Source organism: Peromyscus californicus, unplaced genomic scaffold, assembly GCF_007827085.1.
Source record: "Peromyscus californicus insignis strain IS unplaced genomic scaffold, ASM782708v3 Scaffold_19__1_contigs__length_69161282, whole genome shotgun sequence".
In the NCBI taxonomy this organism is placed as follows: domain Eukaryota; kingdom Metazoa; phylum Chordata; class Mammalia; order Rodentia; family Cricetidae; genus Peromyscus; species Peromyscus californicus.
Genome location: NW_026294491.1, coordinates 3,235,117 through 3,247,315, shown reverse-complemented (window position 1 = coordinate 3,247,315; position 12,199 = coordinate 3,235,117). Strand labels below are relative to the sequence as shown.

At 49.7% G+C, this 12,199-nt stretch overlaps 1 long non-coding RNA gene across 3 annotated transcripts; it reads left to right on the top strand.

The window, feature by feature from the left end:
* Positions 1–38: 38 nt before the first annotated feature.
* On the top strand, positions 39–11,580 carry LOC128114369 (uncharacterized). Of its 3 annotated transcripts, XR_008219752.1 has the most exons (5): positions 39–968; positions 3,813–4,119; positions 6,057–7,710; positions 9,644–9,852; positions 10,548–11,580. It is a non-coding gene; the product is annotated as an uncharacterized LOC128114369 (long non-coding RNA). The 3 variants fall into 3 exon arrangements; XR_008219753.1 differs by having other exon boundaries at positions 9,648–11,580; XR_008219751.1 differs by having other exon boundaries at positions 9,644–11,580.
* The last annotated feature ends 619 nt before the right edge of the window (positions 11,581–12,199 follow it).

The following is a 12,199-nucleotide window of genomic DNA, read 5'->3' as shown; positions in this document are numbered from 1 at the left end:
AGCGCGCGCTGGGTGGGGCGGGAGCGCGCGGGCCTGGGCCTCCGCGGCCGGTCCCCCGCCGCCGCGGCCGCGGGAGTCGGTTCTTCCGGCCTGAGGCGGTGCCCGGCGCCTTCTGGCCGGAGTCCGCGCCGTGGTCGCGGGGGCTCGCGGGGCCTGGCCGCAGCTGCGGGTCTGCGGGGCGCGCCGCCCTGCAGCGGTGGGGTCCGCTGGGATGAGCTCTGTTGGACCGTTAAATCTGGAGTTGGGTTTCCCGAGTCCTTAAACTGCTTCTCTCTGAGAGGCCTGCAAATACCTGAGCTCTGCCTTCTACGAAGTTTACCACCGGTTTACTTCTCTGATCTTGTACAGGTAGACCATTTAACAAGACCCCCACTGCGAAGGTTTCGCCTGTATAATCATGATTCTTTCCCGACACTGGCTCTCCTCTCAATTTCTGTGACCAGTCTTACCAGTTTCTTTAATTTTTCTCATTCTTAGATTTATCCTATTAAAATTTAGGATGGTAACTAAATATGTAATGTGGTTGACTTAAAAAGTGAAGCTCGCCTTTATCTCTAGCGTGCTGTCGTTTTGTTTTTGGATTTTGGGTTTTTTTGCCTTTTAAAGTATGGTCTGGATTTCCACTCCCCACCGACAGACCACCTGCATTCTCCATGTGTATACTGGAACATGTTTCTCATTTTACCAGGGGGTTCTCAGTTTAAGGAAATTGCTTTTGACCTGGTCAGCTTTCTCTGTTAACCTAAAGTTATTTTGCCTGTCTATTTTGGTTTCTTAGCCAAAAAGAACACCCATTCAATACTGTACCCTGTCAGTAAGTATTCACAATGTCTTTCTCAACAGTCAGGATCTGGACTTGTCTCCTCCCAGTTCTCTCCTCATTTCCTGGTTCTTTCAGCTGCTGTGTGTGGGATTCTGGCCACCTACCTACCTTACCAGGACCTCCCGCCTGGCGACCTCAGGACCCAGTAGAGTGTTCTCATTGGACCTCTGATTCCCCCCCCCCCCCCCCCAATTGCCTGTGCCCTGTCCGTCTCCGGTCTGCCTTTAGGCCGTTTGGGTAGCTGGTGCCTACAGTGTTTGACAGGTTCCCACCCATACCGTCATCTTTAATGACAAGCCTTTCAACTCCACCGTTAGTTCAGACAGTTCTCTTGAGCAGAACTCATTAAGAATTGCTGCTTGGATAACCCCAGCATGCTCAGAATGACGGGGGCGCACAGTGCACTAGACCTGCTCCTGGGTTAAACACAGCAGCTTCCAAGTCACAGGCCTGGAATGGGGAGCGCTGTCCTCACCCTTCTCACAGCTTTAAATCCACCAGAATCTTAGCGTTTTCTCCCTTCACTGTCCACTGAGGCACACTACTGTGTCCTACTCCATCACCTGGACTTGTTAAAGGTCTAAGTCTCTTTCCGGTGTAGTAGCCTGTAGCCATGGAGCAACTTGAATTTAGATCGATATTGAATACAATTTACTCTCACAGTGGCACTAGCCACATTTGAGTTCTCAGTAGCCACATACGGTTAGTGGATGTCACATGAGGCAGCACGATTTACAGATTATAGAGTGATTCTCTGTAGAAGGCCTTGCTGTGTCAGGCGAGTGTCCTGCCACTGGGCTTCGTCCCAGCCTGGAATTGTGTTTTGGAGAGTGCTGCTCTGGGCTCTCCCTCCTGGCCTGTGCTAAGAGTGAGCCTCCTTCACCAGAGCTCTGCTCCGGTCTTACTTGGTAGTCCCCAGGGCTTCTCATTACACAGTCACAGTTGAAGTGCTGTTTGTGGGAAAGGTCTGCTTCCTGCTGCCAGCCTCACTCAGCCGGCTCCTCTCTGACCCTCTACCCCACTCATGGAGCAGTCTCCCAGATGTGTGTGTGCACTCGGGGATGTTATTTTGTGCCTTGGTGTTTTACCCCCATGTTCCTACATGGGATTGGCTTTCCCTTAATTTAACCCAAAAGGTCAACATCTCCGAATAGTGCCTATTTTTGACTGCTAAATTAAGCTGATTTCTTTGGATTCACTTTTTATGGTGAATCATGTGATCCCTTGCTTCTCACGCCTTCATCCTGAGGTCGAGACTGTTGTGGTGGTGATATGTATGTGTGTGTTTCTCAGACAGGGTCTCACTATGTAGCCCTGGTTGGCTTGGAACTCTGTAGACCAGGCTGGCCTTGAAATCACAGAGATCCACCTGCCTCTGCCTCCGAGTCCTGGGATCAAAGATGAGGGACACCACACCTGGCATTACCTCCATTTTTCAGATGAAACAACTGAAAAAAGATGTTAAATCAGTTATCCAGGATCAGACTGTTGCTAAGTTGCAGAGCTGGGATTTGAACCCTAAATTCTGCTTCTGAATAGTGTGTTATTCAGTGTACCCAGATCCATAGAGTTTTGGGTCTAAGATTGGGAGAGGAATGGTTGAGAGTTATCTTTAAGGTGGTGTTTGAATTAGCTAGGAAGGGAGATAAGCTTTCTAAGGAGAAAAGTAGCTGTACTTCAGGGATTAAGCTTCGGATGAGAGCTTCGTACAGGGGACAGGGCTGGAAGCCGTGATGGAACATCAGAATAAGGAGAAGCCCCGTGGGGGGCTGAGCAGCAGGATTACTGACCATGCTTCTACCTCCCAGGTGTGTGGAATACAGGTGGGTAACTACAACTCCTGCCTGAATCATATATCCTGCAGCCTCTTTGCAACATGGACTTTTGGGGGCCAGTTTGGGGAAGCCCTTGACTATACAAGGCAGTATTTGTAAGCAAATAAAGTATAAAATATAATGGTCAAATTTCTATGAATGTGTGATGCCTGTTCACCGTGATGTAACGTGAAAGTGAGTTCTAATACTGACTTCTACAGGTGCCACTAACACTACAGATTTACAGACTCATAACTCAGATCTCCGTTTCTGATAACTATTTGCAGTATTGTTAGTAAACCTAACACCTTCCGCATCCTAAGGAAACACTCGCCACTGAGTCATACCCCAGCCCCCTTTTTACTTTTTATTTTAAGACAGAATCTCACTATCTTGCCCTGACTGTCTTGGAGCTTAGAGATATGAAGACTAGGCTGGCCTTGAATGCACAGAGATCCTCCTGCCTCTGACTTCCAAGTGCCGGGATTAAAGGTGTGTGCATCGCCAAACCCAGCCACAACAGTTTTTGACCTTTAGTCTGCTACATGCTGTGGAATTCAGAGGTTCAGGAATGTAAATGGAGTTTTACTCTTTATTTATTTTTTGGTTTTTCAAGACAGGGTTTCTCTGTGTAGCCCTGGCTGCCCTGGAACTCACTCTGTAGACCAGGCTGGCCTCGAACTCACAGAGATCCACTTGCCTCTGCATCCAGAGTGCTGGAATTAAACGTGTGTGCCACCGCTACCCAGCTGAATTTTATTATTTAAGTTTTTTAAATTATATTTGTTCATTTTATGTGTATTTTTCCTGCATGTATGTATGTGTATTACATGCATGCTTGGTGCTCTCAGAGGTCAGAAGAGGATATCAGATGCCCCGAAACTGGAGTTATGGGTAGTTGAACCACCATGTGGAAGCTAGGAATCGAACACCTGTCCACTGTAAGACCATCTGTCATCTCTCCAGCCCCTGTTATTATTATTATTATTATTTTATTTATTTATTTTAAACAGTGTATCCCAGGCTGCCCTCAATCTTACTGTGCAGCTTATTCTTCTGCCTCTGACTCCACATGCTGGAATTACAGGTGTGTACCACCAGCCTAGATGGAATTTTTGTTTTAAGATATATCATCTTAATTTTAATCATGTGTTTATGTATGTGTCTGTGTGTAGGTGTATCCCCATGAGTGCAGGTGCCTTCAGAGACCAGAAGAGGATGTCGGTGTCTGGAGCTGGAGTTAGAGGGAGTTGTGAGCCACTTGACACGGGTGCTCAGGAAGAGTCAAAAACCCTCCAAAACAGACAGACAGAACCCCCTGTTGTGATGAAATGCAAAATGAAACCCTGCAGATGTGAGGGAATGAAGGCGGGCATGGAACTCACCCGGCTAGTGCTAGTTTGAAGACACCCTGCCCCTGCAAAACCCCTCCTGCACTGGAGTTTAATCTCGATGGGATTAAAGGATGATGAGGTGTTAGAGGTATGTCAGGAAGGCTCTGCTGCCCTCAGGATGGGTTAGCTCATTCATTAATGGGTCATGGTTTATCATGGTGTTGTGAGTGACTATTCTTCAAGCCAAGCAACTACCATCTTGGGGAGATCACTTGTACCCCATCTCAAAAGGATTTTGGGCTTGTAGACTGTCTGTGACCTATTGGGATGATCTTTTTGTACACTGTAGAGACGTGTCTCTGTCCTTCCTCACCTGCCTAAGGCACCTTCTGATTGAACAGCCAGTAGCTAGGCAGGAGAGGATAGGTGGGCCTTCCAGGCAGAGATAGGAACTCTGGGAAAGAATCTGGGGTGGGAAGGGGGAGACTTGGGGGTTGGGGGTCACCAACCAGATACTACAGAAGTTGGACGTGTGATACTGAGGAGAAGTAACAGCACATAGATTAATACAAACAGGTTAATTTAAGTTGAAGAGTTAGTTGGGAACAAACTTAAGCTAAGGCCAAGCTTTCATTATTAATAACAAGTCTCCATGTCGTTTTTCGGGAGCTGGCAGTCCAAAGAAGGATCCTAGGTGGTGGTGTACACCTTTAATCCCAGCACTCGGGAGGCAGAGGCAGGCAGATCTCTTGAGTTTGAGGCCAGCCTGGTCTACAGAGCGAGTTCCAGGACAGCCAGGGCTACACAGAGAAACCCTGTCTCAAATAAATTTAAAAACCAAAACAAAAAAACAACAACAAAAAGACCTGTTACAGTGACCCACTGTGGACGGGTGAAGAGGGCCATGAGAATACCAGCCAGCGACTCTCTACCACCTGTTGCGTACAACTCAGCCGTAAAGTGCTTGTGGTCTTGGGAGAGCATCTGATTATATAGCCAGCCAGGGGAAACAAGAGGAGGGGCTCCTCTATGCAGCTACAGCCCTCGTCCCTGCTGGGAAAAGGCTTTCCAGACACCGCCTGTGGGGGAGGAAGCACCCGCTTCCCTGTAAGGAACCCCCCTATGACCTCCTGTGCTCTGTAAGAAAGCCCAACACACTCATTTGCTCCCCCGAGGGAACGTCAGTGGGATTGTGCCTCAGTTTGTTGTTGAGGCCTTAGGAGAAGAGGTGGACATTGCTTACATCTCTCCCTGGGAAGGAATTTTAGCGACACATGGGATGACATTGTCACAGAGGTGGGCTCTCTCCTGTTTTCCATGTGGGGCCCTCCACCATGCCTTGCTGTGTCTAGAACTACTATATAAACTACCAGTTATAAACTACCCAGTCCTGGATATTTAGCTATAGCAACAGAAAAGAAATATTGAGACAGTTGAGAAATTGTGGAGTCTTCCGGGTACTGAGTGCTCCCAGGGTCGGGCTAAGAATCAGGATGGGGCTCTGGGATCCCAGAGCAAGTAGGTAGTTCGGACATGGAGGAGAAGGCACAGGGAGACACCAGCTGTCAGAGGAGGGAGTGAGAGCTATGTTGTGGATAGATCCCCAGGAACATTTACTTCTTGGTGACCATGGATTTAGAGACAGGAGGTCAGTAAGAAACCTAGCACAAACAAGGCTGTGGTGATATTTTGTGCTCTAACAAAGCTTGCCTGGAGATCAGAGTGCAAAGCTAGCCACTAGTTAACCATAGAGGCCAGTTAGTGGTGGCATATACCTTTAATCCCAGCACTTGGGAGGAGGAAGCAGGAAGATCAGGAGTTCAAGACCACCCTGGGCTACATGAGATTGATCCAATCTTAAAGAGAAATAGAGCCAGGAGGTGGGATCCCAGCACTTGGGATCTCATGCCTTTGGTCCCAGTACTTGGGAGGTGTAGAGAGGAATATAAGGCGGGAGGAGACAGGAGCTCACTCATCCCTTTCAGGCTGAGGGGTTGGCACAGTAGGCAGTGGCTGTGGCTGCTCCTCTGTCTCTGATCTTTCAGCATTTACCCCGATATCTGACTCCGGGATTTTATTATTAAGGCCAATTAGAATTCTCGATACGCAAGACAGAAGAATAACATAAGTCAAGCTATCTACACTTAGAAAAGAGCCCGTCGACCCCAGCGCCGGCCTGGACCGCAGAAGAGCCCGTTGACCCCAGCGCCGGCCTGGACTGCAGAAGAGCCTGTCGACCCCAGCGCCGGCCTGGACCGCATGCTGTGCTTCCACCTGCGAGCTGGGATAACAGGCGTGCACTGCCATACCTCCTCCCAGCTCCTCCTCTTTATAGCACCTTTCACAATTAAGTAAATTTATATGTTTATGTTTTATTTTTTGTTTGTTTGTTTTTTGAGACAGGGTTTCCTGTGTAGCTTTGCGCCTTTCCTGGAACTCACTCTGTAGACCAGGCTGGCCTCGAACTCACAGAGATCCGCCTGGCTCTGCCTTCCGAGTGCTGGGATTAAAGGCATGCGCCACCACTGCCCGGCTAAACATCTATTTTCATTAGATGATTAATTTGATAATAACAATTGTCTGATGACATAGCCAAGTACATAGTATTTGCTGAGTAAACAAATAAATCTAGGCATGGTGGCACCTGCCTTTAATCACAGTACTTGGGAGGTGGAGGCAGGAGATCAGGAGTTCAAGGCCAGCCTGGGCTACTTATTGAGTTTGAGGCTAGCTGCAGCTACTAGAGACTCTGACTTTAAAATAGGCACTTTGAGTCCATTCTCTTGTTTATATAGGATAATGAATCACTCAGTAATAGTGGGTCCTCACATCATCATAACGTAGATGAAGATGGATGAGTATCGATATGGGAACTGTGGCTGGGTTTGCCCTCTGAAATAGAGTTAGCAAAGGGCCTAGCATGTGGCACACCTTGAATCCCAGCACTTAGGCAGGAGAAGCAGGCAGATCGACGTGAGTTCAAGGCCAGCCTGGTCTACATAGAGAGTTCCAGTCAGGGGCCCTGTCCCAAACAAACAAAACAAAACGAAAAAGAAAATGGTAGTTGACAATCTTGGGAAGGACTTAGGATGAGATGGGAAGAATAGCAACAGTCAGTGGATGCAGTAGGTGAAGACATCTGTAAGGTGGGCCAGAGACATGCCTCAGAAGACTACGGAAATACCCATGTCCATCGAGTCGATCCACCCCCATCCTGTGCCTGTGCACTCCCAGCCTCATGTCATCTTTGTCAGGTATGTTCCTTTTCTGTCACTGGTCACTTGGTGGACACTGTCCTTTGAATGTGCTTCTCTTGGTTTATGCAAGAGTTCACTCTCTGAAGCCATAACCGAATGGGAACTTAATCTAACTGTGAAGCACCCAAGGACTTAATCTAACTGTGAAGCACCCCATTTAGGAAGTGATTGGGGGTTGGGGATTTAGCTCAGTGGTAGAGCACTTGCCTAGCAAGTGAAAGGCCCTGGGTTCGATCCTCAGTTCAAAAAAAAAAAAAAATGAAAGGAAGGAAGTGATTGGACTTGGCTTTGGTCTTTAAGGTGGAGCCCCTCACTGAATCCTGGTGACTTTATGAGAATCGGAGGGGCTGGAGAGACTGCTCAGCATTGAGAGTTGCTTGCTGCTCTTGCAGAAGACCTGAGTTCGGCTCCCAGCACCCATATGGGTGACTCACAGTGCTCTCGTAACTCCAGCTCCAGGGGACTGGATGTCTCGGCCACAGGTACCCATCTTTACATGCACGCACACAACCCACATGCATAATTTAAAATTATAAATCTTGAACAACAGCAAAGAATGAGGGCGGGCATGCAACTCATTGGTAAGGTGCTTGGTAGCATTCACAAGGCCGGGTCTAGTCCCAGCACCCTCGCTTAGGCGTGTGGGAAGAAAATGCAAGAGCTGTTACAAGTTAGTTGCTAGGACTTGGTTGAGGAAGTTGAATCTGTTGGGGTCTCCCACACTGATGACATGGGTGACTGTGTGGCCTACATGTCATTGCCTGAGCTCTGGACTGTAGGGATTGGAATATGCTGGAAGGGAGCACACAGAGGCTCAACTTCTAAACTGTCTGCCTGGTGTTTGTTAGTGAAGTGTTGGCTGGGGGTTACATATAATGTAAAACAGAATACCTGCTTCACTCCTCCCCAGAGGGCATTTAAAAAACTTTAAGGCATTTGAAACTTCCTTCTCTGGCCCCTTTGTGGTAACTGTTGGATAGGAACACAGAGGTCTTAATGAAGTCAAGCAGTTCCTCTTTATTTTGCTGTTTGGGGTAATGACTGATGTAATTTCATCAAAAGGGAGGTGATTAGTGTAACAGAGCCCCAGACCTTAGCACAACTGACTCCATGATGGAAGTGCCATTCAGGCTGTAAAACTCGGCACTTAGCACCACCTGCGAAAAAAATGAAAACAAAGACCTAATCCATCACAGCCCATAGTTCTAGGAAAGTCTCTAAACGCACTGGCCTTACTTTTTGGCTTCTGTAGTTCTGCTTCTGGCTAATTGTTCTTGTTAACTGAAGTATGTCAACCCAGAACATGGTTTTTTTGTTTTGTTTGTTTTTTTGTGCTTAAGAGCTCATCCTGAGAAAAGTTCCGGGATACACTGGGATCCCGAACACCCAGTGTAGCTGGCTAACAATGACTTTCTGTTGGCTTAAACCCAACACACCCAGCTACACATGATTCCTTGAAGCAGAGCCTCACCCTGCCGGTCAGGCTCTCCCTGTACCTCGTACATAGACTACGCTGCCCCTAATTATGGTGGTCCTTTTGCCTCTGCTTCCCAAGTGCTGGGACTAGCGGTGTGGCCCACCACGCCTGGCTGACACAGAGTCAGCCTCACCTGAGAGCCTGGGGTGAGCTCCTGCTGTCAGCTGTGTGGAAGGCAGCGTTGAGGAGGCCGGCGGATGGCAGCTCCAGGAGGGCTGAGAGGTGACCGTGCACTTGGCCGCCGAGATGGCCTGGTGGACACACCTGGTTCACGCCGAACCCGCTGGATCTTCTCTCGGAAGGAGTGAGAAAGTTAAGAGGCTGCAGGCCTTTGTGGCACAGGAGTGATGGCTCCAGGCGGGCTGCCCAGGCCCATGTGGCCATTCTCCAGTAGCAGCGTCCTCAACTGTTCAGATCCCACAGTTGAGCCAGTGTCTATCCTGTAACCGCTTCTAAATAACATCAGCCAGGGTTGCCTCCCTCCCTCCCTCTCTCCCTCCCTCCCTCTCTCCCTTCCTCTCTCCCTCCCTCTCTCCCTCCCTCCCTCTCTCCCTCCCTCTCTCCCTCCCTCTCTCCCTCCTTCTCTCCCTCCCTCTCTCCCTCCCTCTCTCCCTCCCTCCCTCTCTCCCTCCCTCTCTCCCTCCCTCTCTCCCTCCCTCCCTCTCTCCCTTCCTCTCCTCTTTCCCGCTCCTCTCTATCCTATTCTGTTCCAATTTTGAGGAAGTGTGTCTCACTGTTAGCCCAGGCTGTCCTTGAACTCATGATCTTCCTGTCTTGGCTTCCCCAGTACTGGGGTTTTTGGCATATACCACCATACCTGGCCTCCAGAATTGGTTTCTGTTGTTTGCAAGTAACAGCCTTAACAGGCAGCTCCATGGTGGAAATGTCTTTTGTTTTATTGTGTCTGCTAAAGTCAACTTTTGTTTTTGTTTTTTGAGACAGGGCTTCTCTGAGTAACAGCCCTGGCTGTCCTGGAACTCTCTCTGTAGACCAGGCTGGCCTCGAACTCACAGAGATGCACCTGCCTCTGCCTCCCTCTGGACAAAACATCCGTGAGCTGGAGCTGCTCAACTTTGAAGTGGAGGCGTCTACAAGCAGTGGGACGGCCGGGGCGGGTGAATTCCGGAGCAGAACTGGAGCGGAAGAGGTGAGTTTGGAAGACGCCAGCAAATGGGCGGCAACCGGGAGGGAGTAAGTGAGGCCATAAATTCCGTTCAGGGCGATTGCATCCAGCAAGAAGGGCAAAGGTTGAAGAGAAAGCACCAGAGGACCTGCGTTCCTAAAGCCAGGTGTGGTGGCTCACGCCAATAATCCCAGCACTTGAGAGCCTGAGGCAGGAGAATTGATGTGAGTTCAAAGCATGTGCTACATAGTGGGTTTCCTGCCGGCCTGAGCTACAGTGAGACTCTACTTCAGGAAACAAAACAAAGCAAAGTAAAATAAAAACCAAAGCAGCAGCTGGAAGAAAAGCCACGGAATACATGAAGCAGACAGAAAAGGGATTGCCAGAGAAGGGGGAGGGGCTTGGGCAGGCGGCCTCTAGGGACGTCAGACCGAGTAGGAGAGAGGGCAGGGCCAACTGGGTCAACTGTGCGGTCTGCTCACAGCCCACCTGATGAGCAGAACAGAAATACTGGGGAACCGTCTCATGTTGAGAGTGAGGGATTTTAACAAGTATACAAGTGGGGACCCAGTGGCCCACGGCTTTTCAGGCGCATTGGCTTGTCGCGGGTGGGGAGGCCGGGGCTTGGGAGCTGGCTCTCTGGGAATGCCTCCGTGGAGATTGTTGGTGACAGTGTAGAGTGGAGTGGTCACAGTGGCTGCACTTGTTTCCATTTATAGTAGGACTGTAGCCTAGGGAAGAAGGTGACCCAGCCCTGCCCACTCCTGACGAGGCTGGTGGTGGAGAACTTGGCCCCCTCCGTCTGGTTCCTCCCGCCTGAGTAACTCCGCAGTCGGACCCACCTGCTCCTAAGCCCTCCAGAGGAGCCCACTTCTGCTGTCCAGAAGATCTCGGAAGTCTCTGCTGTCCCGGACACACTGCGTATTTCCTGACCACAGTTCCTAGGTGCAAGGGGAGAAGGGCTTTGCCACAAGGTGACTTTATTTGGAGTTTCCATCCTAATTCTGACCACACACAGAACAGCATTCACCAAAGTGTGGGCCTGTGAGCAAAAGCCAGCCCACTGCCTGTTTTCATGTCGCCTGGGTGCTAAGAATGGTCTCACATTTTTTAAAATGATTATTTTAAAAAAGCAAGAATGTTTCATGACACATGGAAATGATGTGAAATTCACATTTTAGTACCCATAAATATAAAGAATTAAGGACAGAACTTCAGGGAACATCAGAAGAGATCAACTAAGAGGGGTCCAGTCCTTGAGGGAGAGCAGCAGGAGAGGCCTGAGAAGCGTGGGGGCGGAGGCAGGGCAGAGCCGAGCCTTGTTCACGATGTTTTCCTGGCAGCCAGAGAGGCTTTCTATCTGTTCTTCACAGAAAGTTTGCAGACTCTGGTTTAGAATTCCAGGTGGGTGGCTGGGGTTGTGGCTCCCAGATAGAATGCTTGTCTAGGGTGTGTGAGCCCTGGGTTCCACCTCCAGAACTGTAAGTAGAAGGAGGTTGTGTAGAGCAGCAGATGGCTGTGTGCTGTGAGTCTCTCCTGTAGAGTGCAAGCCATCTCCAGACTGTACCCCTGCCCTGAAACTGTCTCCTCAGCCAGAGGCCTGTAAACAGGCACACCGCACATTGCTGTTCCACACTCGGGAGCTCTTGGTGTTGTTCTGTTCTGCATTTGGCCACAGTCACTACTGGGAGGCATTGAAATAGGGCGCAGTTTGGCATGTCTCAGAAACACTGACCAGACCATGTGAACGAAGGCGAATTGCTTGGGTTCCTTAATTGCTGCTTAGATCTTCCTCACTGCCTCCCCTCCCCCCTCTCCTTTCTCTATCAAACTTGAAGCATACACAGCAACAGCAACAGTTTCTTCCTCACCTCCCACTCCTCAGCCCACCACAATCTGGAGTTGACTCCTACTACAATCCAGAGGGTGTTCTCAGTCATGTATCCTCCAACTTGTAATTGCCAGATCTGACCCTCCTCAGCTCTCCTGCATTTAGGGTGGCGCTGGGTAATGCCGGCTTCACCCCCCAACCTTCTGTCACCTGCTGTTGCCCTGTTCCTCTCCCTAGGTGCTCCCGGCACTGCCAGATTCTCGGGGATTGGCAGTGGGAGTTCTCTCTCTCTCTCTCTCTCTCTCTCTCTCTCTCTCTCTCTCTCTCTCTCTCTCTCTCTCTTTTCTCTCTCTGCTGCACCCACCCTCCAGGACTAGGTCTCCCTCCTGGCTTTCCTGGCTGTCTTCCCTGCAGATTCTGCCAGCAGGAGGCACTGGCAAAAGATGGAAGGAAAACCTAGAAACTTCCTGCTTCAGTCTCCAATCTGGTGATTGACCGTTGTGGCCCTTGGTGGTGGTGGTAGCCACGCCAGGAATCTGG